Below are 22,991 nucleotides of genomic sequence, written 5' to 3'. Positions count from 1 at the left end.
TTTAACCGGTTCCACAACTACATGTCCATGAGCCAGGGCGATGGTGGGTGGTTGAGGCGCCGACGTGGCCGTATGCCAGCAACAGCAGCAGCTGGCAGTCGTCGCGGGCGACAACGTGGCTCTGGCCAGGCCCAACAGGGATCTGTGTCCAGTCAACGAACACCTGCTTCTGATGACAGTACCCAGTCTGGGTTGGTACCGGATATGGTCCGTAGCACCCCTGCAAGGCACAGGTACCGTGTCCGTGGCCAGAGACACTGATCTGTATGACCTGGCAGGTACAGTTTGTGGCTGTCCACAAACACCAGTATATGGCAGCCATGAGGTGGAACTGTGTGCATCCATACACACATGCAAATTGAGAACACCTAGGGCTACCGCATACACGCACACACTGCATCAACATTGCCCCACCTTCTACTGCTGTCCCTCACCAACACACATACACATACATGTCAATCGGTGGTATCGGTGGCTGACTCAGGCATACCAAGTTCACACCCTGTGCATACGATGAAACTGTGCCACCTCCTGCAATCTGTAACAACTGTGCAGGTACAGGTTAACATGTTGCTGATGCACAGGGTGACCACATAGATGTGTAGTAATAGTATCATGTTGTTAACAGTACCGTGTGCTGAATTAATTGTGGGTATATCACATCATGCCTGATGCAGTAAGTGTGTGATTGTCATGTACTGTTGTCTACACCCATGGTAAGTACCATAGTGTATCATCTGCACATGTTGGCATACTGGTGGTAATGATGTCAACAGAAGGCTACATACATAGGTAGCACAGGGGATAAGGTAATGAATGTAGTAATACGCAATGATGGACATGTAAACTGCAAGTGGCATGTTGTCCACACTGGACTCTGCAATGCGGATGTTTGAGGATGTTGATATGTGTGCAGTACTACACGACTGGTACAGGACACACAGGAGCACCCTAGCACTGCAAGCTCACATCTCATACCATGCTAAACAGCACCAACACACATAACTAACTGTCACAGGAAGGAGAGTCCCCATATATGTCAGGGATACTGTGGTGGCAGGCCAGGTAGCATACATCCTACTAAGTATGGAACCACTGAGTGAAGGCTCAGTGTCTGTTATTTGACATGTGTATTACTGCAGGTATGAGCACATGGGTTTCCATCCAGTTATTGTACATCCTGACAGTACATGGTCTGTACACTTGTGTGCGCTGAGACTGGACCCTAGTCATCTGACCCATCTATTTCCATGTACATGTGCATAGTGCCTGCATATTTGCAGTGTTACCTACTGGAAATGGTACAGCTTGTTTGTTGTGCAATGGACTACATGCAGCCCTGTTTACTGTAGCTTTGTTTGCAAGCATGTTTGCTTGCAATTACCCTGGAATACTGATCACACCTGCAATGCATAGTTATAGAGCTTCTGTGGACTCCTAGTGCCATCTGCATAGCTTACTATATGTATGTCCATGTCTTACTTGACAGGATGTCACTGTTTGTCCTGTTCACATGTACATTGCCTGTGACACAGTGCATATGACTTACCTGGTATGTGTCCACGTGAGCAGTCATATATGCTACTGCTAACTAATCACAGGCACTACACCTTCACATATTCATCTTCTATTGAACCACCTGCTTTGCTAGGGACGGCCTGCACCTGTCACCCCTTGGCTTTCAGATATTGGCCAAGGCTATTGCTGCCCCCATAGTGCCTATGTTAGGCAAGGCTCAAATGACAAACCCACCTTCATAGGTATCACAAGGGATAAGAAACTAAGAGTAATGCTACCCAACGCCAGAAGTCTAAACCTCAAGATGCATGCACCCGAAACTCTCCTTGGCATGGAGAACATCGATATCTGTGCAGTAACAGATGCCTGGTTCAGGGCTACTGAGAGCACACCAGCACTACCAGGTTTAACCTCATACCATGCTTTTCATCCCCAAAACTTGGAACGAACCACAAATGGAGGGGGAGTATTGATATTCATCAAAGATACCCACACCTCCAGGTTGGTGGCAAAGCACCAAGCATCAGAGACTATCCATGTGCAACTAACAATGGGTGAAACTGCCTTCCAGGTTATAGCCTGCTACAGACCACCCTCCCAAACCCAAGAACTGCACTCGGCTGTCCTGTGAACAGTGAAAATATGAAGGTCTCTCCAAACACCATTATATTGGGCGTCATCAACTACCCAAACATGGACTGGGAGCATGACTCTAGCTCCAACACCCTAGGTCAAAGATTCCTAGAATATATGAGCTCAAATGCTATGGAACAACTTGTTACCACTCACACAAGAAGGGGAAACATACTGGACCTGATCATCACCAACATGGGGACTCTATGCTCCAGACCAGAAGTGTATCCCTCACTGGTAAGATCGGACCATAAACTAATCTCACTGGATATTCACATCCCGACCCCACCCCCTGCCCAGAACACCACAGTGAACAACTTCTCTAAAGCAAATTCACACTCCTCAAAACTGAGGTGGAAACCTTCAAAGCCCCCGGGCCTGTGGAAACTACAGACCAGACCGCAGATTCTTCTATAAACGCATTCTATGGACACCTTCAGGAATGCATGGATCATGTGATCCCGAATAAAACCAATACCCAATCCTCCAAAGGTAGACATCCTGTCTGGTGGACCCCAGCCATAAACAAACTACACAATAGAAGGAGGAAGCTACCAAATGATACAGCAAATTCACAAATAGGGAAGGTATCACTGATCAGTATTAGCAAATAACTACAGGCACTCATAAGATTGTCTAAGGCCAGCTTCAACAGAAATTGCACAGTACACTAAGGATAATCACAAGGCTTTCTTTAGTTATGTTAGGAACCTGGGTGGTAATTCCCAGATATGCTCAGAGGTAGTCCAAAATGTCAATAGAAACACCAAACCCACAGACATTGCCAACATTCTAGCTGACAGGTGCAGTGCAAACTTCTCACCCCTCTCCACACTGAAAGGGCAAATATGTATCCCAGCAGAGTGCTGCCCCCCTGACATCTCAGATGCTCAGGTAAGATCCGCCCTCTCCAAAGCAATACACACTGCATCAATGGGATGAGACAGTGTCCCGGGCTGTGTCCTACATGACCACCAAGACGTGCTACTACCAAACATAAACCTACTGTTCAATCCCAGACTTACTACAGGATATGTGTCCAAAGGGTGGCGTACAGCAACAGTGGTCCCTCTACAGAAAGGTGGTGCGTCAACGGATCCTGGACACTATCACCCCATAAGCCACACTAGTTTAGTCTGCAGAGCTATGGAAAGGATCATCATGGGACACATAGATATAGATATTGCGGACCTACAGACACTGGTTCATACCCAGTTTGGCTTTGTTAAGGGCAGATCCTGCCTCTCAAACCTGGTTGATTTCTTTGAAACAGTCACCAAGGCCATTGACGAGGGGAAGGTGGTTTACACAGCCTACCTGGACCTCGCAAAAGCCTTAAAAACAATACCCCACTCGGGCATTCTAGAGAAGCTCACCAGCTTAAATATAAGCCCCTATGTCACTAGATGGATTGCACACTGACTCAAAGACAGAACCCACATGGTTAGAATTGCTGGAGCCATGCCAGACTCCAAACCAGTTACGAGTTGTGTCCCACAAGGCTCAGTCCTGGGACCTCTCTTGTTTGGTATATATTTATCGGAGGTACAGGCCAACACGGAAGGACTGTGGCTGACCAAATATGCAGATGACTGCAAACTGGCCACCATAATTGACTCTCCAGCCGACACAAGCATCTTCCAAAGGGGCATCATAGAAACAGACAACTTGTGCCATAGCCATGGCCTCCAGCTGAATGCAAAAGTGTGTATAGTCATCCCCTTTGGCAAAAACAAAGTGCCCACAAAGTACCACTTAGGTGGTACTCCATTATGTACAGAAGAAGTAATTAGTGACCTGGGGACCCAAGTTGATAGCAATCTCTCATTTGACAACCACGTGGCCAAAGTGGTTAGAAAGACATTGTATATAGCCCACCCCATCTGAAGGGATTCACATCTACATCAGGGGAGGACATCGTGCCTCTTTACTCATCCCTCATCAGGCCCATAATTGAGTGCAATCCCCCTTTCGGGATGTGCCTTACCAGACACCTGCAGCAACTGGAAAGACCCCACAAGTACCTCACCAAGTGGATCAAAGGGCTCAAACAGATGCCATATGCTGACCGGTTAAATAAACCCCAGCTCTACTCAGTGGCATACCGCCTGTTCAGAGGCGATCTGTGCCTAATGCATAACACCATGTCGAACCCGGAATTAATGGGCATGCTGCACCTGAGAATATCCAAATCCCATCGGGATACACGCTTGAGAGACCTGAGCCTCAGCACTGAAATAAATAGGACATGCTGGAGGGACAGATTCATAACCCAGAGGCTCACTTCACTCTGGAATAAAATCCCAGTCCAGATTAGGAAGAGTCCCTCATTGACTCTCTTCAAGAGGAATCTTGATGAGTGGATGGGACATTGTAGGTTTACCCCGGGTATCACTTCTGTGTCACTGTTAGGCAGAGGCACAGTATACTAACCTCGGAAAAGGGCATGGCAAGATATATTTACATTGTTTGGCGACAGCCAAACACATTCTGGCTAGGTTCTTAAATGCCCTAGGGCAGATTGCCTAGTATGACACTATGAACCTATGAACCTATGTACCTTGTTCCCCATTAGCCCTATGTGCTGTTAATCACCATGGCAATCACAATACTATGGTAGCATGTTCAAAGGTCAGTTGTCAGTCACCTCTATGCTACAGTTGTGGAATATGTGGGTCATGTGGCAATGTCACAGCTGCCACATGTACACAGTCAACCCTCTCCCCTACTCATGGACAACACATGTATGAGATGGAACCACATAGCCAAACTGGGGACTAAGCACTCTGAACCCAGTACTGGCATAACTTGTCAGGTGGCATGCAATACTACAGTGACTACAATACCAGTCTGATGTAGACCTACACTGACAGCAATACAAACACGTGAACACACTGGGCCATTCGTGGAGCCTTAGAATAGCATCCTGCCTGAGCGGCACACACCTCTGCAGCTGGCACACAGGCATACGTTATGCCTGAACACATCACACATAACACATAGCACACAAATCCTGTGTGCCAGTCACAGCCTGTACGGCTAGACAACACACCTGCCACAGTTGTGTTAGGTACCTTTATTGTCCAGTACAGTATGGTCACGCTCACCAGGCAGGACAAGGTGAAGGTCACAGTGATATGCCTGTGGGGCTGTATGGTCCACCACATAACACAAGCATACAGGTCAGTCAGAGGCATGGACACATATGACTCAGTCATTGTCCATGCCACATACCTTCTTCTGCTGTACTTGTAGGGTGCTGAAATCATCAGTGTTTAGAAAGGGGAATGTGCATCCTGTAGTCTGTTCTCCTAGTTGCCAAAGGGGACATTTCCCTCACACACGCTTGCAGGATTCAAACCCCTATCTGACTATGTTATGACACTAGAGACGGACGCATTAGTGGAGTGCACTATTTGCATTTCTGTGAGGTTTCCCTTCTCTTGCTATACGTATAGGGTGCTGACATCATCAGTGTTTAGAAAGGGGAATGTGCATCCTGTAGTCTGTTCTCCTAGTTGCCAAAAGGGACATTTCCCTCACGCACAATAACCACCCCCCCTCAGCCAAACACACACACTTGCAGGATTCAAACCCCTATCTAACTATGTTATGACACTTGAAACTGATGCATTAGCAGAGCGTGCTATTCACGGTATTGGGAGGTTTTTCTTCTCTTGCTGTACTTATAGGGTGCTGACATCATCAGTGTTTAGAAAGGAGAATGTGCATCCTGTAGTCTGTTCTCCTAGCTGCCAAAAGGGACATTTCCCTCACACACACTTGCCATTTACAGGATTCAAACCCCTACCTAATGATGTTAAGACACTTGAGATGGACGCATTAGCGAAGCACGCTATTCGCATTACTGCAAAGTTTCCCTTCTCCTGCTTTACTTATAGAGTGCTGACATCATTTAGAAAGGGGAATGTGCATCCTGTAGTCTGTTCTCCTAGTTGACAAAAGGGACATTTCCCTCACACATAATTGCACACACATTAACCCCCCTCAACCAAACACACACACTTGCAGGATTCAAACCCCTACCTAACTATGTCATGACACTAGAGACAGATGCATTAGCGGAGCGCGCTATTCACGTTACTGGAAAGTTTTCCTTCTCCTGCTATACTTATAGAGTGCTGACATCATCTGTGTTTAGAAAGGGGAATGTGCATCCTGTAGTGTGTTTTCCCAGTTGCCAAAAGGGACACTTCTCTCCCACAGACTTGCACACACACCAACCCCACTCACACTGAGCACTTGCAGGATTCAAACCCCTACCTATGTTATGTCACTTGAAACAGACATATTAGCAGAGCAAGCTATTTGCATTAGTGGGAGGCTTTTTTTCTCCTGCTGTACTTACAGGGTGCTGACATCATCGGTGTTTAGAAGGGGAATGTGCATCCTGTGGGGAGGCAGATGCCAAGCACACTCCGGATAAGCTGTCATTCCCTAGGGGAAACAGCCTAGTGTTGACCTCTACACCCATATGTTTAATTGTCAAATGCACATTATTTGTTGCTGATAGACTGTTTGCACGTCTTTATTGCCATAGCATTCCCTGTTTGTATGAACAACTTGTGCATCTGTGGAAGATGTTTGCATATGTGAGGGATCCACTATATCATGTATGTCTCTGTAGTCATTTAACTGTGTGCACTGGGCAGACTGCTGTAATGTGGCTCGTTCCTGGAATAACACGTAAAAATACCAGATATGTGTGGCCAACTGCTAAACTGAGATTTGGCCTAAGTGTGTGAGCATGCCCAGTTCAGCCTTCCCATGGCATGTTGTCTGACATATGTCTCATTTATCAAAGTGTGTGAGCATGCCCAGTGTGAGCATTCCATATGTTGAACTCTGCAGCCCACCACATTTGTGGATGAGTGTGAACTTCAACAAATATCTCCCGTTTATGGTTGTGTGTTGTGTGTCATGTTGTGTAGTTACTGTACAACTGCTTTGTGTGTGAACACAACAGGATTATACTGTGCCTGCAGGGTTTGCATGGGATACTTTGCATACAGTTGTCAACATCCTTTCACACTGACCTAACACTGTAGTACTGTATAGTGCACTGGTTCACTACTTTGACTGTGGTGGACAGTATCCTGGGCTTTAGTGCTATCACTGCTTTGCATTTCAATAGTGAGCACAACAGCCTGGTTAGGGGGCAGTTGTGTACATCTGACCATGTTGCATTCTGTTCAGATATGAACTACTTAAACCAGGCTTGTCCAACATTGGTAGTGTATTCCACAACATAGGTGTACATTTGCAAACACTAGCGATGTGCCCTAGTCCATTTCTAATGCTAGTCAGAGAGGTCCTTTGACACACATTGTAAGTGGAGTTTGCCATGACATATGTCATGGTTAGTATACTGTGCCTCTGTCTACCTGTGACATGACAGTGATACCCAGGATAAAGCTACAATCTCCCATCCACTCATCAAGATTCCTATTGAGGAAAATCGATAAGTGACTCTATGGGTAGCCTGTACTGGGAGTTTACTCATGGGTGGGGGTGGCTTCTGTGTTATGGATCATGCAGTACAGCTTGTCCTATGTAAGTCAGTGCTGGGGTTCAGGTCTCTCATGTGCATAGCTCACTGCCATTCAGATTGTACAAGGTGCAGCATGTTTATTGATAACAGCAACACAGGCAACACATGGTATCTGTGAAAGCTCTTTGATACTCCTGGTTAGGTACTGTTGGGGACTTTACGGTTGATGGAGGTGTCTGCTGAGGTATATCCCACAGGGGCTATTGTAGTCAATTGTAACACTGATGAAGGATGACTGCAGAGCCACAATGACCTCCCCTTATCTAGATCTGACAACCTTCATGATTAGGTGGGTATATGGTATGTTTCTGTAAACACTACATCACATGTTTGTCCAATGCAGGATATCTATCACCTTGTGTCCCCAGGTCTCTCATTACATGTTAAGTACGTAATGGGTTAACACCTATGTGGTAATTGGTGGACACTTACTGTATATCCACGGGGGTTGACTATACACTTTTCTGCAATTAGCTTGCTGACATGGCTATGGCACCAGTTGTCTGTTTCTATGTGGCCCTTTTGTGGGATGCTTGTGTCAGCTGGTGGATCATATATAGTGAGCAGTTTGCAGTCCTCTGCAAACATGTTCAGACAGTCCTTCCATGTTGGCCTATACCTATGGGAAATATATACCAGACGAGGGAGATCCCAGGACCAAGCCTTGTGGGATGCCAGTTATATCTGGTTTGTAGTCTGACATGGCTGCAGCATGTCTGACCATGTCTGTTCTGTCCTTGGTCTGGTTTGCAACCCCTCTACTGACATAGGGATTTATATTTAAGATGGTGAGCTTATCTATAATGAACATGTAGGGTATTGTATAGAAGCCTTTGCAAGGTCCAGCCACGCTGTGTGGACCACATTGCCCTCATCAATGACGTTAATGACTGTTTCAATTGAGTCAAACATGTTTAGGGGCAGGATCTGCACTTAAGAAAGCCACACAGGGTAGGGTCCAGTGTCAGTAGGTCCCCAATATCTTTATGTCTGCTGTACATGCTGATCCTTTCCATAGCTGTGCAGACCAAGCTTCTCAGGATTCTGAGGTGGTAGTTTTCAGTATCCATTCAGGCAACACCTTAGTTGAGAAGGACCACTGTTGTTGTACACTGCTCTTTGGGTACATATCCTGTGGTAAGGCTGACATTGAGCAGTAGTGTGATTTGGCATTCCATTCGTCTTGGAGTCCATGTTGGACTCAGCCCAGGACACCATCTCATACCATTGCTGCTGTGTGTTTTGCTTTGTAGATGCTGGCTGTTACCTCAGCATCTGCAATGTCAGGGGGCCAGCAGTCTGCTGGGATAGCTATTTTGCATTCTGGGGGGGGGGGGTTTGCACTGCACCTGTCAGGATGTATGTTGGCAATATGTGTGTGTGTGTTTGGTATGTTGTTTGTGATATTTGTGTGATTCAGAGCATATCTGTGAATTCCCAACACGGTTCCTACCATCAGTTGTGAAAGCCTTGGGATTACCCTTAGTGTTCTGTACAATTTGCATCTTCATAGGTTCATAGGTTCATACTAGGCTATCCACCCTAGGGCATTTGTTAGCCTAGCCAGAGTGTGTGTGGCTTTTGCCACCCCTTGCTATGTGAATATTATGGCCATTTATGATTTGCTTTGCTGTACCTCTGTCTGGACATGACACAGTGAAGACCCCCAGTGTAACTCTACAATCATCCATCCACTTGGCAAGATTCCTGTTGAAGAGTGTCAGTGAGGGGCTCTGCCTAACATGGAGTGGGATTCTAGTCCAGGGTGTGGGGAGCCTCTGGATTATGTATCTGTCCCTCCAGCACATCCTATTTCATTATTTGCTGAGGTTGACATCTCTCACTCTCACAGCTCCGATGGCTTTGAGTTTTCTGGGGTGGAGCATGTCCATTACTCCTGTGTTGGGCATGGCCTTGTACAACAGGCATGCAATGCCTCTGTGTAGGCAGTATGTGACTGCATTCAGCTGGGGTGTCTACAGCCAGGCAGCATATGACATATATTTGAGACCCTTTATCCTCTTGGTGAGGTACCTTTGAGGTCTTTCTAACTGCTGCAGGTGTCAGGTATCCCATATGAGGCATTGTACTAGATTATGGGTGTGATAAGAGAACAGTATAGGGGCACAATGACCTCTGATGACGTAGATGTGAATCCTTTCATGATATGGTGTCCAATGTAGACAGTCTTCCTAGCCACATTGTCAATGTGAGTGTCACATAACAGGTTACTGTCCACTTGTGTCCCTAGGTCCCTGATTACTCCTTCCATACATAATGGTTTACCACCTATGTGGTAATTTGTGGTACCTTGTTTGGTATTTGGTGGGACATTCATACTATCCAGTGTCTTCAGGATGGCTGGGTGGGGTTCCTGTGTGTGAGAGTGTGGTCTGTAGCATGCTAGAGACTGTACAGCAGTCTTGCCTACAGTTAGTTGCACATGGGTGGACTCCAATGCCTTGTGCATTGTCAGTTACCTGGACAAATGGGTGTCTGTGCTGAATATGGATACTCACCCTTCTTTTATGTTTTGTTCCAGGTTTTGGGGCCATGACACGTGATGATATGTGGTATAACCTGCTAGTGCTGGTGTGCTGTCAGGAGGCTTGCAGCAGGTTTTTGTCACTGCACAGACATTGATGTTCTCCATACTGGGGATGGCCTTGGGAGCATGCATATTGGGGTTTACACATTTGGCATTGGTCAGCATTACCCTTATGTTTCTTTCCACTTATGTTTTCTAGGGTGGTGGGTTAGTCTTTTCAGCCTTGCCTACAAAAGGCTCTATGGAGGTGGCAAAGGCCTTATCCAATATCCAGACGCCCAGGATTAACAGGTGCAAGCCATCCCAGGAACAGCTGCGTGGCTTGTCAAGCATGACATCCCAAGCAGACATACATTGGATCCCCTTGGAATGACACCAGTAAGTGTGCCACTTGCTATGACTGATCATTCCGTGTTTGTACTGTGGCATTATTCTTGGTAAGGGTAGGATGCTGCAAATGGTGAGTGTCATACCGGCCTGGACTACATAATCAGAGAGCTCATCTATGTCTCTTTTCATGTAGTCTAGGGAGGTACATCTCAGGTCATTCACACCAGCATGGACTATGACTGCATCATATTTCTACTTACTTTGGAGTGACTTGCATACTTCTGTTATGTGGCGTATTGTGTCAGCCTACAGGCAGCTTACTGTACTCTTTCCCTTGTTCAGTCTGGTGTGCGGGACAGCAGTGTGTCTTGCTATGGAGTCACCTATTACAACTGTATCAGGCATGTTGTTTCTCCTTCTGGCCTGTGACTGTTTGTCATGCCAGCTTTGTGTACTATGTGTTGCATGGGCTATGTTTGGAGGTTGTTTGATTGGGTGTCTGCTTTAGAGGCCTCTGTTGGTGTGCTGTGTTTGTAATTTGTGCCTCCGGGAATGTTTTCCTGTGTTTATGTCTTTGGTTTGCAGTTGTGATAGGTCTATGTGGGACTGTGTTTGTGGTGTGTGTGTGGTTACCTTCTCCTCCTGACTAGTTTTGGGAGTACTGAGTTGAGGGAGCTCAGCCTCCAGTTTGGATAGATGGTTGCATCTCTCACATATATTTGTATTTCTTGGGGGGAGTTGGGGGTTGTCTGTGTACTTGGGGCAGGTGTAACATTGCCTCAGGATTCACAGATTCAACTTGTTGTGGCTGGCCTTAGTGGATTGTATGTGTGGACATATTTTATTGTCATACTACTGATCAGTGATTACTTCATTGTTTATGTTTGCTCTATCATGTAGTAGCTTCCTCATTCTCTTGCATGGTTTGGTTATGGCTGGTGTACACCATGCCAGATGCCTGCGTGTATGGCATTGTGTATTGTTTTAATTTAGGGTTGCATAATCCAAGCATTCCTGGCAGTGTTCATGGAATGGCTGTATTACAGGTTCTGAGGTGTGGCCCATATTTTGCACCTGCACAGGACCTTTAATGGATTCCACATCAGTTTGGAGGAGTGCAGATATTGCTTTACACATGTTTTTCACTGTGGTTTTCTGGCCAGGGACTGTGGTCAGGATTTGTATATCCAGTGTGATTACTCTATGGTCTGGTTTTACCAGTGAGCAATACACTTCTCGTCTTGCCATCCAGTACCCATGTTGCTGATTATCACATCCAGTATGCTTACCCCTCTTGTGGGAGTGGTACGTTGTTCCTGGGCATTTTGGTTTATGGATTCTATGAACTTTTGTCCTACAGTGTTGGAGCTAGTATAATGCTCCCAGTCTATGTCTGGGTATTTTCAGTCACCCAGTATAATGTGGTTTGGAGGACTTGATATATTCATGTATTCCAGCATAGGCCAGGTGCAGTTCCTGGTGTTGGGACAGTAGTCTGCAGCAGGCTATAAACTGGGGGGCAGTTTTAGCCACTATTACTTGACCATGGCTAGTCCATGCTGCTTCTTGTTGTGGTACCAACATGGGGGTGTGGTTATCCTTGACAATTATTGCTAGTCACCCTCCTTTTGTAGCTTGTTCAATGTTTTGAGGCTGTTCAGCACAGTATGAGGGGTAACCTGGTAGTGTTAGGGTGCTGTTGTTAGCCTTGACTCAGTTTTCTGTTACAGCACAAATATCAACATTCTCCATACTGGGTGAGTTTAGACTGCATGCATCTTGCTGTTTCGACTTATCCCTTATCTTATTCTTATCCCTTCTGATACCTATGGAGGTAGGTTTGTGTCTTGAGCCTTATCTATTCAGGGCATGCTGTGGGTAACAACAGCCTTTGCCAGTATCCATACGGCCTGCACTGATAGGTGCATGCCAGCCCTAGCAGGTGGAGCATCATGTCATGCTTAGCATGTCATCCCAGGCTGGCACACATTGGATCCCCTTTGACTAACTGCGATACTTCAGTCAATTATTGCACTTGATCATCTCATTGTCATATTGTGGCATGATGCTTGGTGAGGGTAGGATGTTAGTCAGGGTCCTCAGGTGTGCATATAGTACATGGTGTTACATTACTTAACACATGGCATTCATGCCTCAGGTGGTGCTGCAGGGCTGCCTCTGTCGGATGCACATATTACAATCCCTGTACATGTTTGTGAGCAGGTCATGTCATTTTAGGCATCCCTGTTATTATCTGAGTGAGTCAGAGGGGGTATCATTCCCAGGGTTCCTACTGAGCCAGTGTATGTGCTATGCGTTGCCTCTTTGCCAAGACCAGGGCATACTGGGCACGCCTCCTTCTGCCTACTGGGGCAGGCTCAGGTTGTTCCTCCTCCAAGTCACGCTCTGCCTGTGATGGCCTTGACAATGGTGGGGGGCTGTTTGGCCCGGCCCTATGCTGGTCCTGCTGCAGCTGTTTTCGCAAGATCATATTATGTAGCATAGCACATACCATGACAATTTGGGTACATGTAGTTGGTGTGTACTGCAAGGCTCCACCAGATGTGTCCAGACACCGGAACCATGACTTGAGCAACCCAAACACACACTCTATTACATTACGTGTTTGTGCGTGTGCCTCATTATGGCATTCCTGTTCAGGTGTGCGTGCGTTTCTGATGGGTGTCATCAGCCATGGCTCCAGTGCATAACCTGCATCCCCCACTAGGTGTCCATGTGGGATGTCCCCATTGGCAAATGTCTGGTACAGCTGCGTCAAATGCCAGATGTGGGAATCATGGTAGCTCCCAGGGCAGCCAGCACACACATTCATTATTATGCCCTGGGCATCACACATGACCTGGCAGTTGATGGAGGGAAAGCCCTTGTGGGTGATGTATGCCCTACCCCGCTCACCGGCTGGTGCTTTGATGCGTATGTGCGTGCAGTCTATTGCACCCACTACCTCAGGGTATTCCGTTATTTGCTGGAAGAGATGTATATTGCTGGCCAATACCTCACGGGCATTGGGGAAATATACATGATCACCGACATGTGCTGACATGGCATCCAAGAACTGGTGCAGTACCCTGGAGGCTGATGCCTGTGATATCCCCATCATATCACCAGTTGGTCTCTGGAAGGTACCTGTTGCTAGTATTCTTAGGCCAACACATACCTAGGTTTCCACTGTGATGGGTTCCCCTCTGTTGGTTCTGTGTGTGAGGCATGGCCTGCACAGCTCCACTATTTGCTGCAGGAGGTCTCTGTCCACTCTATAGCGCTCTACTATCTCCAGCTCATGGAACCCGTGGTAGGTGACCCTGGGCCTGTACACTCTTCTCCGTCTCCTCACTGTGGGTTGTCTGGCACCATCTGCATTGTCACCACCCTCAGCAAGTCGCCTATGTCTCATTATGACAGCTATGGCAGCCCCTAACATTTCTGCTCTGAGTTCAGCTTTTTCAGTTTTCACTTCTAATAGCTTACTCCTGTCTTGCAGTGTCTCTTGAGAGAAAAATCTTGCACTGCTGTTTGCAGATTTTTAAGTGTTGGGCTGAGCTACTATTCTAACTGTGTATTTGCCTACTTCTAATTGTTTTCACCGGCTAGCTCCAGCAGTATTCCCTGCTAGCTTCCTACTAATTATGTTGCTTCCTTTTTCCTTTCTGTTTCCTCAGGGGGGAGCAGCATGTATACCAGCAGAAACATGCTCACACTGGCTTACACGCGCGCACACATGCTTACACGGCTCAGAATCATCTTATGCGGGTTAAAACGCGTGCACATCAACTCAAGCAGTCTTACAGCTCTGCCAACAGGCTTCTACATGCTAAGTCTGCCCTGCACGCACGCACACCCACGCAAACAGTGTTAAACATCTCCCAACATGCTCCCACATGCTCAGTCTGCCTTACACGCGCGCACACTGTCTTACTCGTGCTTCATGGCGCGCACACATGCACATGCACGCAAGAAACTTTGGTGTAGGCAACAGTGTACACCTTCCATTTCTTGACTTTCTCATGCTTATCTAGTGGCACACCTCTTTCGATATCTGTCTGACATCTGTCATGTAACTCTGACCTCCAATGAACTGCATTTCTTTCTACCATTCCCCCCTGTGATTTCACCTATCTCCTACTCTGTTCCTCCCCTTCTGTAACTCTTACACTGCTCAGAATGTGCTCATTTGCTATGTGACAGTGGAATTCAGTATCCTAACACTCATTTGCATCAGATTGCCTACTAATGCTTAGTTACATCTCTTAGACTCAGCTTCCCCCCTTAGCAACCACTACATGGTGGCCATGTTGTTTTTGGTCTGCTGGTCCCTGCATTGAAATTCCATGTATTGCATAAAACCCACATTTGTGGGTTTATAACCTTCGTTTTTATGTTTTATACAGCGCAGTCCGTTTGCGCGGGGCTGCGCTGGGTTTTATATTTTTAATATATTTGCATCAGGTTACCTTGCCAATGGCCACATAGTTGGCCATTGGCATGCTGCCTGATACATATGCACCCTTTATTTGGAGCTGACATGGCTCCATTGCGGTTTTTGCAGAAACGTACTCAGTTGTCAACTAAGTACATTTCTGCAGCTAAAACGGCTCTTACACGGGCTGTTCTGGGCTTCCTGGATCGCTAATCATCCTCATTTGCATGCTATTCGGCTGCAAGTGAGGTGATTAGCTTATCCACGCCCACTCCGTGTAAGAGACGTTTTAGCTTGTCTCTTACACGGACTTTGGGCTGTTCCTGGATCGCGAAGGCTGCATGGAGTCTTACACTACTCTTAGACTCCGTGCAAGCCTTCGTGAATCCGGCCCTGTGTGTGTTGCAATGAGACAGAGTAGCTGCTTGTCTGTTGCATAAGTGGTGTTTTATGTTGATACCTGGATGGTTGGAAAAAGTGGCTGAAATACACGGAAGGTGATACACCTATGGAACAGATGCATGATTTCCATCTTTACTATCTGGTCATAGTTTTATCTGATCATAGTTTTATGTTCCAGTGACTGTTTCTTTTATACCAAACCACCATATAGCCACATTGTTGTGCTACAATACTTGTAAAATATGAATTATAGTGGCTGTTCTTTTCTGCATTGTGCAATTCAAAGAGCATATTTATTCACAGGTTGACCTTCAAGAAATTGTCAGTATGATTTTTTGTTGGCTTCTGTAGAAAAGAGTATGCATTCTTAAATGGCAAACAGCTAAATGGTGTTTTATTGAAATAGCTGGTAATTCTGAAACAAGAACTTACCATAATTAAAAAAATTAAAGGGTGTAAGAAAGAAGACCTGTTCTGAGTGAAAGTAAAAGTTATAAATTGTCAAAGTAGACAAGTAATTGGGGAATCTGGAGCATGAATGTAAAGTATCAGAAATATAAAGCATAAGATACTTAATAGTTCATTTGTATGACTTTTTGAGCACCCCCACAGGTCTGCCAAGATCTAGGGAAAGACGTGCCATTTACCTGAACACACCTACCATTGTTTTATACATGTGCGATAGGGTAGAAGTTGTATAGTTAAAATACACATGCCTTTTGTTTCCTTGGAGGGGATGCTTTACATTTCCACAGATCGAAAGCTTTTCTGATATCTTTTCAGAAAAACAACATAAATCAGTGTGTTTAGTTGAGTGGATTTTCCTGTAAATATTGGAGCAGATTTTAATTCAGGATTTGGTACAATTTTAGAGACTCTACATTATTAAAAATGTGAATTCTGAGATGCTTCTCCTTTTGTGAGGGAGTTTAACTGGTGGGAGGTAGTAAAGACTTTCCCAACTTGGTGTTGCTCAATTTTCCATGAAAGCAGGTGCATTCCATAGAGTGTTAGATCACAAAGCAAATTTGGCAAGATGCTGCTGATAAGTTGTCATTGCCAAAACATGACTGACAAAGAAGCTGGTGTCTGATATCCTTTATAAAGATAGATGGACACAGTCAATGGTTAATAGAAGTGTTATGACTGTTTTGTTGACTAATGCCTTTATAGGCCATGGTAGCGTTTCTTTATTTTATATATTTGCGTCCATTTGGTTTACCTGGTTAACAAGTGCCCAAGTGTCTCTTTTCAGGGGTGACTCAGGAGTACTCTTCTTAATGACTTGCAGAAAGTTGCACAGTAGGAAAATGGAGATGGATGGAAATGGACACTTTTTTGGATATAAAAAGCAGCTTATTAACAAGTCAGAGCCTTAATCCTGGACTTGATGATGCTCTGCCCTGATTGTATGCAGCATGTTGTTCAGATTTCTTGTGCTAAGAGGTTGAGAGGTATGGATGCATGGTATGTCATGCCCCTAGGTTGTCAATTATTTGGTGCATTTTAAGGGTGCCCTCCTTTATATAAGATGCCTAGTAACTATGAAGTGTCATCGGTTTCTCAGTAATTTCCTGTTGTAATATTACCAGCTTACCAATTTTGTTCTTCCATGTAATGTAGGCAATTGATTCTTCAAGGGCAGCAGGCACTGAATTTGTAGATGAAACATTGAGATGTAAAGTTGTTTGCCAGTAGCAACCTCTTCGTTAGTTATAGGTTTCTTTAATGTGGAATTATTCTGATGATTTTACTTTTGCAGAGACTGCGCGTATTGAGTGATATTGGATTGTAATAACAGAAGTCAGAGTGCACTTTTATGTTGAAATTTTATGAAATAGGTAATTTTGTCATTATTTGTTCATATATCTTGTTTCATTGTTTATTAAAAGAATATTTAAAACTACAAATTTAAAACACATTCTGACAAGTGGTGCTGTATTATACAAGGAATATAATCAGGAAGGTGAATCAAAGAACAAATGCATGTATGTAAGGCCCTAAAAAATGTGTTCAAGGAGCCTGTGGTTTAAAAATAGTCCAAATGTAAACTTAATCCTCCAGTGGCAAGATGCATTTTCTATGAATGTGGGTTTTTATGCTGTTTCAATGAATGCGGGTTTCAAGGGCAAATAATTTTACAGCTCATATAAATCTGTTTTCATTGTGAGACTGTTTGTTTAGCAAATTGCTATCTGTGTTTATGCTATTTTATGTCAATACCTGCAATATTCACACTGATAGGTTTGAACAGTGTTTATGGCAACTGGTGATAAACAGCCAAGTAATGGAACACTGGAATGGTTAGGGGTAGGGGGTTGCTGCAGAAGGGTCTGTTTGGTGGGACGGTGATCCATTGCCTAGGGCCCTATTTGACCATGATCTAGCTCTGGTATTTAAAGTAGGAATACGTACACAAAGGTAGTTAACTCATTTGCACTTAGAGCCCTTAGCCAGTTTGTGTAACAGCTTGGCTAATAAGTGTGTTGAGGTATCTTTTCTTCTATGCGTGTAAATAATTCTGAAACTGCTGTGGTTCTGTATTTTCTATCTAAAACTGCTCTGGCTCTGCTTTATGTAAGTGAAACTGATCTGGCTCTGCTTTATGTAAGTGAAACTGCTCTGGCTCTGTTTTATGCACCTGGGACTGCTCTGGCTCTATTTTATGCATCTGAAACTGCTCCGGCTCTGTTTTATGCACCTGGAACTGCTCCGGCTCTATTTTATGCATCTGAAACTGGTGTGTGTGTGTGTGTGTGTGTGTGTGTGTGTGTGTGTGTGTGTGTGTGTGTGTGTATAAAAAAGAAATCTCTGGGACACTGCAACCTCAGTCTTCTGGGATAAAATCCTGGTAATCAGACACTAGTGGTTGTACAGTGTGTCTGTCATTAGTGTCTTGATAAGCCTGATACCGATGCTTGGTACTTCAATGACTCTGTAGTTATGAATGGTAAAGTTTTTAAAAATGCTTCAAATATGTACATAAAAGTCCTTCCCAACACAGGTACATGTGTAATATTTCTTAGGGGCAGGACATTAAAATCAACAACATAATATTTGTGAAGCTTTTGATTCCAGAACTTTACGAGGTGGGAAAAATGTTACTTTTTAAAGGTTTGTTTCTTGATGAAATTCCACAAAAGAGACCTTCTCTTCTTGTGCTGCTGCATGGTCATCCTCCTTTGTGATCTGGCATGATCCAGTTTTTTCCTGATTCTTATAGACTGGATAATGTGGAAAAGTATGGAAGATAAACCTGTATCTTCCAAGGACTCTTTGCCTGCACCAACCAAAAATCCTAGGATGAAAGAGTTCACAAGCTGTTCTGTGGCTTCACTGACAGGTGTTTTGTAGCTTCCATTCATAGCGGTAAAGCAAAGCTTACTAGACAAGATACTACATCATACATATAACTGAGACTGTACTTGGGAGGTATGTACCCTTTGTGAAACGCTGTACAAACTCTGTAGTTGTTTATCAGTAAAAATGTAACAAAGGAGAAAAATGTGAAAAGCTTTACAAAACTTGTAGCTGTTATTTCAGTAAAGATGCAGCAAAGATGTGAAAGATAATGAAAAAAATTGATGCAGCTAAACTTTGAAAAGTGTTAGTTCCTACAAAAAGATAATTACCTTAACTGGTTTGGAACTTTCTGGTTATTTAAGCCACAGTGCTTTTTATGGTGTTTGGATTCAGAATTTTAAATTTGCAGGAAGTGGTATCACTGCCCAGTAGTGTGAACATTGTTTCTAGACGATTGTCACTGTTGAAGTGATACCTTTCTCCCATATGGGAAAAAGGGGTTGTGGAGGGATAGATGATATCATTTGAAGGTGAGCATCATTCAGTATAAAACAAGCACACACACAGACTTATCACTAAAATAGGTGTTTTGTAGAAAGTAAGTGTGCTAGGACACCTCCTGGACATTTTTTTCAGGTCACATGACTCTTACCTAAAAGTTCAGTGGAGCAGGCTAGTTCATTGTGCTTTAGGATGGGGAGCATTAAACAAATCTTTTCATGAATTTAGATGAGAGCAGACAATAGTTGTTGCCTAGATCAGTTAACTAACATCTAGACATTTTGCTTGTCAGTCTTTTCAACCACTAAATCAGCAGAGAGATTATAGTTAGTAGTAGGACCGGCTAGGTTAAAGTCAGTGTAATGCCATCTTTTTGTTTAAAACTATTTTTATTTTATATTTCCCTGTGCAAGAATATATTTATTTGCATATTTAATTTTCAAGGTGTATTATTGCCCAACTCCTTTAAGTATTTTAGCACTCAGTTTGAAAAATCTGTGTTATGGTTAGTTGTTTCTTGAATTATAAAAAGGTAATTACATAAAACTGGTGGCTTGATTATAATTGTTAACTTCAGTGTTTTAATGAAAGACTGCTGACTCCTATTAATTTAATAGTATGGTTGATTATTTTTAAGTGTAAAGTAATTGTATCCTGAATATGCTAGACTGGACTGGCAAGTAGCAGTGGGAGAGTGTTACTATAAATGAGGGAAGGGATATTGTCATTTAAAGGGTATTGTGGCACTGAAAAGGTATTAACCCACTTGTGGAAATCATTGTGTATATCAATATAGTAGTCTTAAGCAAGACACAGTCACTGCTGGTTCAATAGCACTAAAAAGCGTAGGCTGATAGTGAAGTGTGTGAAATCCTGTGAAGCCACTGACCACAGCCTAGATAGTATTCATTTGCCAAATGTTCTTAAGGCCAAGCACATGTAATTTTAGGTAGTAATACAGTTTGTTGGGTTGACCTGACACTCTGCAGATCATTGTTTGAAGATGATGAGGGTGTATGTGAAGCTGCAGCAGGGGATGGGATTGTCTCTTCCTTGATCTGGTGTACTGATGGATGATGCACTCCTTCTCTGCCTTCATTTCTAGCAATTTCTTTGAACAACTTCTTAACAGCCAGTGTTCCAACTCAGTACAGATGAAACTGTAAAACAGCCTGCAGGTGTCAGTGTAATTAGATGGGTCTACTAGAGACATGGTTTTGCCTTCAGGATCACAGCCCTTAATCTGTCACCTTCTACACTGATGGTGTGTCATCAAACCTGGTAACATTGATGTTGATGCTGTCAGTGCAAGGCATTTCAGCTGTTCCAGCAGATGGGGTCAGGCTTTCAGGACCAGGATTGGAACTGATCTTGTCAGCATAGCCCATTGTTATAACATGTAGCATTTTCCTTTGTGTTACCTTCCATTATATTACTATTATATCAGTTTGTACCATTGATGTCATAGTCTGTGTGACAATTATATTGTACTTTGGTAGCACTTTTAGCTGTTTTATATTTGTCTATAGTGTGATATTCCCTGCTGTTAAGATAGCTTTCCATTTTTAGTTTTTATTTAGTGTTGTGTGATAACTGAGAATTGTAGTCGTATGTTTGCCATTTCCTACTCCCGTGTGGCTTAACTGGGCACTCATTTATATTATGCAAGAATAGCCATGTGGTGATTTTGGTTCTATTTTAAGAATAGGGAGGCTGGCTCTCTGATTTTTAGATTGTAGTTGAATACAGCACTTGAGTCCACATATATACTTTTGGAGGGCAAAGGAACTGAAATTGAATTATGTGTTAATGTTATGTATACTTAACAAGCACGGGAGGAACTAAGTCAGTTTTTAATTGTTGTAAATCTGATTGCATGGCTTAAACCTCTATAGCTATTACATTTCATTGTGTTGCATGATACAGTACTTGAGTCAATGTGGTAGTTAAGAGCTGCCCTTCCAGTGGCACAAGTTGAAAGGTAATCTTATGTCAAATTGTAACTGAGATGCATGATAAATAGAACTGAGTCCTAAGTATAAAGACATATAATTTCATCATACTGATCAGCTTAGATGGACTTTAGTATGCTGCAAGGAAGTGTCCCACCTTTGCCACTTTGTTCCACATTGGCAGGTACGGTTGACAACTATGGAGGGTTTTTGTCTCTTATTCTTAGGAAAGCAATTTCCATGGATGGCTTTCTGCTGAAATACCACTGTATTGTTTAATGAAGTCGTATTCCAACCTAACCAGATATGCTGATAAGTTTGGTAGAGGTGATGGACAGCTATTGGCATATGTAAAAGGTGAACATACATGTCCAAACTCTAAAACTGTTGTGCTCAACCATTAGTAAACCTCTTTGCTGCCCCTTATTCTGTCTGGCAGAACAGATTGCTGTCAAGCTCATGTATTGTAAACTACATTTATGCTATATATTTGATTAAGGTCAGCAAGTGCCCAGTGTCTGTTGTACATGTTGATCAGTGATGTGCTGGTGTACTGTGGCTGGTGTGTAAAGCATGCCCCATTTGTTACACTATGACAAAGCATTCACTGATTTTCATGCATTTAAAAAATTGAAAGAAATGACTGGAGTGGCTTTTGTGGGAGTGACCTGCCTATGGGCGTGGCTCAAGTAGGGGCGTTACTTGAAAATAGTGTGGGTGTGGATTAAGGGGCGCCACAGCACTACTTCACCTAGAGTACCATTTCAGCTAAGGCCAGCCTTGTACCCATATAAATAGTTCTTACTCATGGCTAAATCTTTGGCAAAGATATTAATACTTTTACCCAGAAGTTAGGTACTGCATCTTGGCCTGGGGTTTTCCAGTTAGATGCTTTTCGTAACTTTGTTTCAATCTCTCTGGCTGTTACTTCATTCCATTACATATCCTGTATCTTTAAACTTCTTATTCTTTCTTTACTTCTTCTATTAATTTACCATCTTTGTTTATGTTCCAAAGGATCGTCATAAATGCTTCTCCAAAATGTATTTATTTCTTCTTTTTTGGCGCTCTTTCAGTTCTTTTTACCTTGTTACCCAATTCTCTATAAAACTTTTTTGGGTCATCAATAAACTGCTTATTTTGTATTTTTCCTTTATATTTATCTATGTATCTTCTATGTTTTCCTGCCTGTGCTGATATTTTTAGTTTATTATTTGCGACAGTATATGATAAATCCAGATCCATTATAATACTGTGCATTGCTTTTATCACGTCTATCTTTCTGAGTGTTTTTGTTTATCTGTTCCCTCTTCTATACTCCTCTAGCAGTGACACTTCTTGTCTTAATTGCTTTATAGATTTTTATGTTCGATACTTTCATGATGGTATTCAATTTTCCCCTTCCTTTCTTTTACTACCCTGTGTTCTTTTGGTAAATTGTCGCATTATCAAATATACATCTCTCAAATTAGTGAAGTCAAATGTAATGTATCAGCATCCATCCTTGCTGGCATAGAAGGACAACGCTCTGACTGAGATTGAGACCACCAGTTTAAGTGTATGCTTCTGCAGGTATCACAGCAAAGAGGAATTAAAATGCAAAACCTGCGTGCCTGTCTTTGGGGGAAGAGGATGTGTTCAGACATGTCCTCCTTTGTGAAGTCACCAGTAAGGGATTAAAGGGAAGATGCTGTCTGCAGTGAGGACAGGGACATTAAATACATAACAGGGAGCTGTCAATGTACAGCATCATTGCCCATTGTCTGCCTAAACCCTGGAATAATGCAGTCATGT

The 22,991-nt window shown here is 43.6% G+C and overlaps 1 protein-coding gene across 1 annotated transcript in view; it reads left to right on the top strand.

Annotated features, from left to right (window-relative positions):
* The window catches only part of LOC122815756 (asialoglycoprotein receptor 1-like), a 348,015-nt gene that overhangs the window by 306,530 nt on the left and 18,494 nt on the right, over positions 1–22,991 (top strand). The gene's annotated exons all lie outside the window — the stretch shown is intronic.

The sequence above is a fragment of the Protopterus annectens genome, chromosome 1.part1 (genome assembly GCF_019279795.1).
Source record: "Protopterus annectens isolate FY-2018-M chromosome 1.part1, PAN1.0, whole genome shotgun sequence".
In the NCBI taxonomy this organism is placed as follows: Eukaryota; Metazoa; Chordata; order Ceratodontiformes; family Protopteridae; genus Protopterus; species Protopterus annectens.
This window is presented reverse-complemented; position numbering and strand designations above follow the sequence as displayed.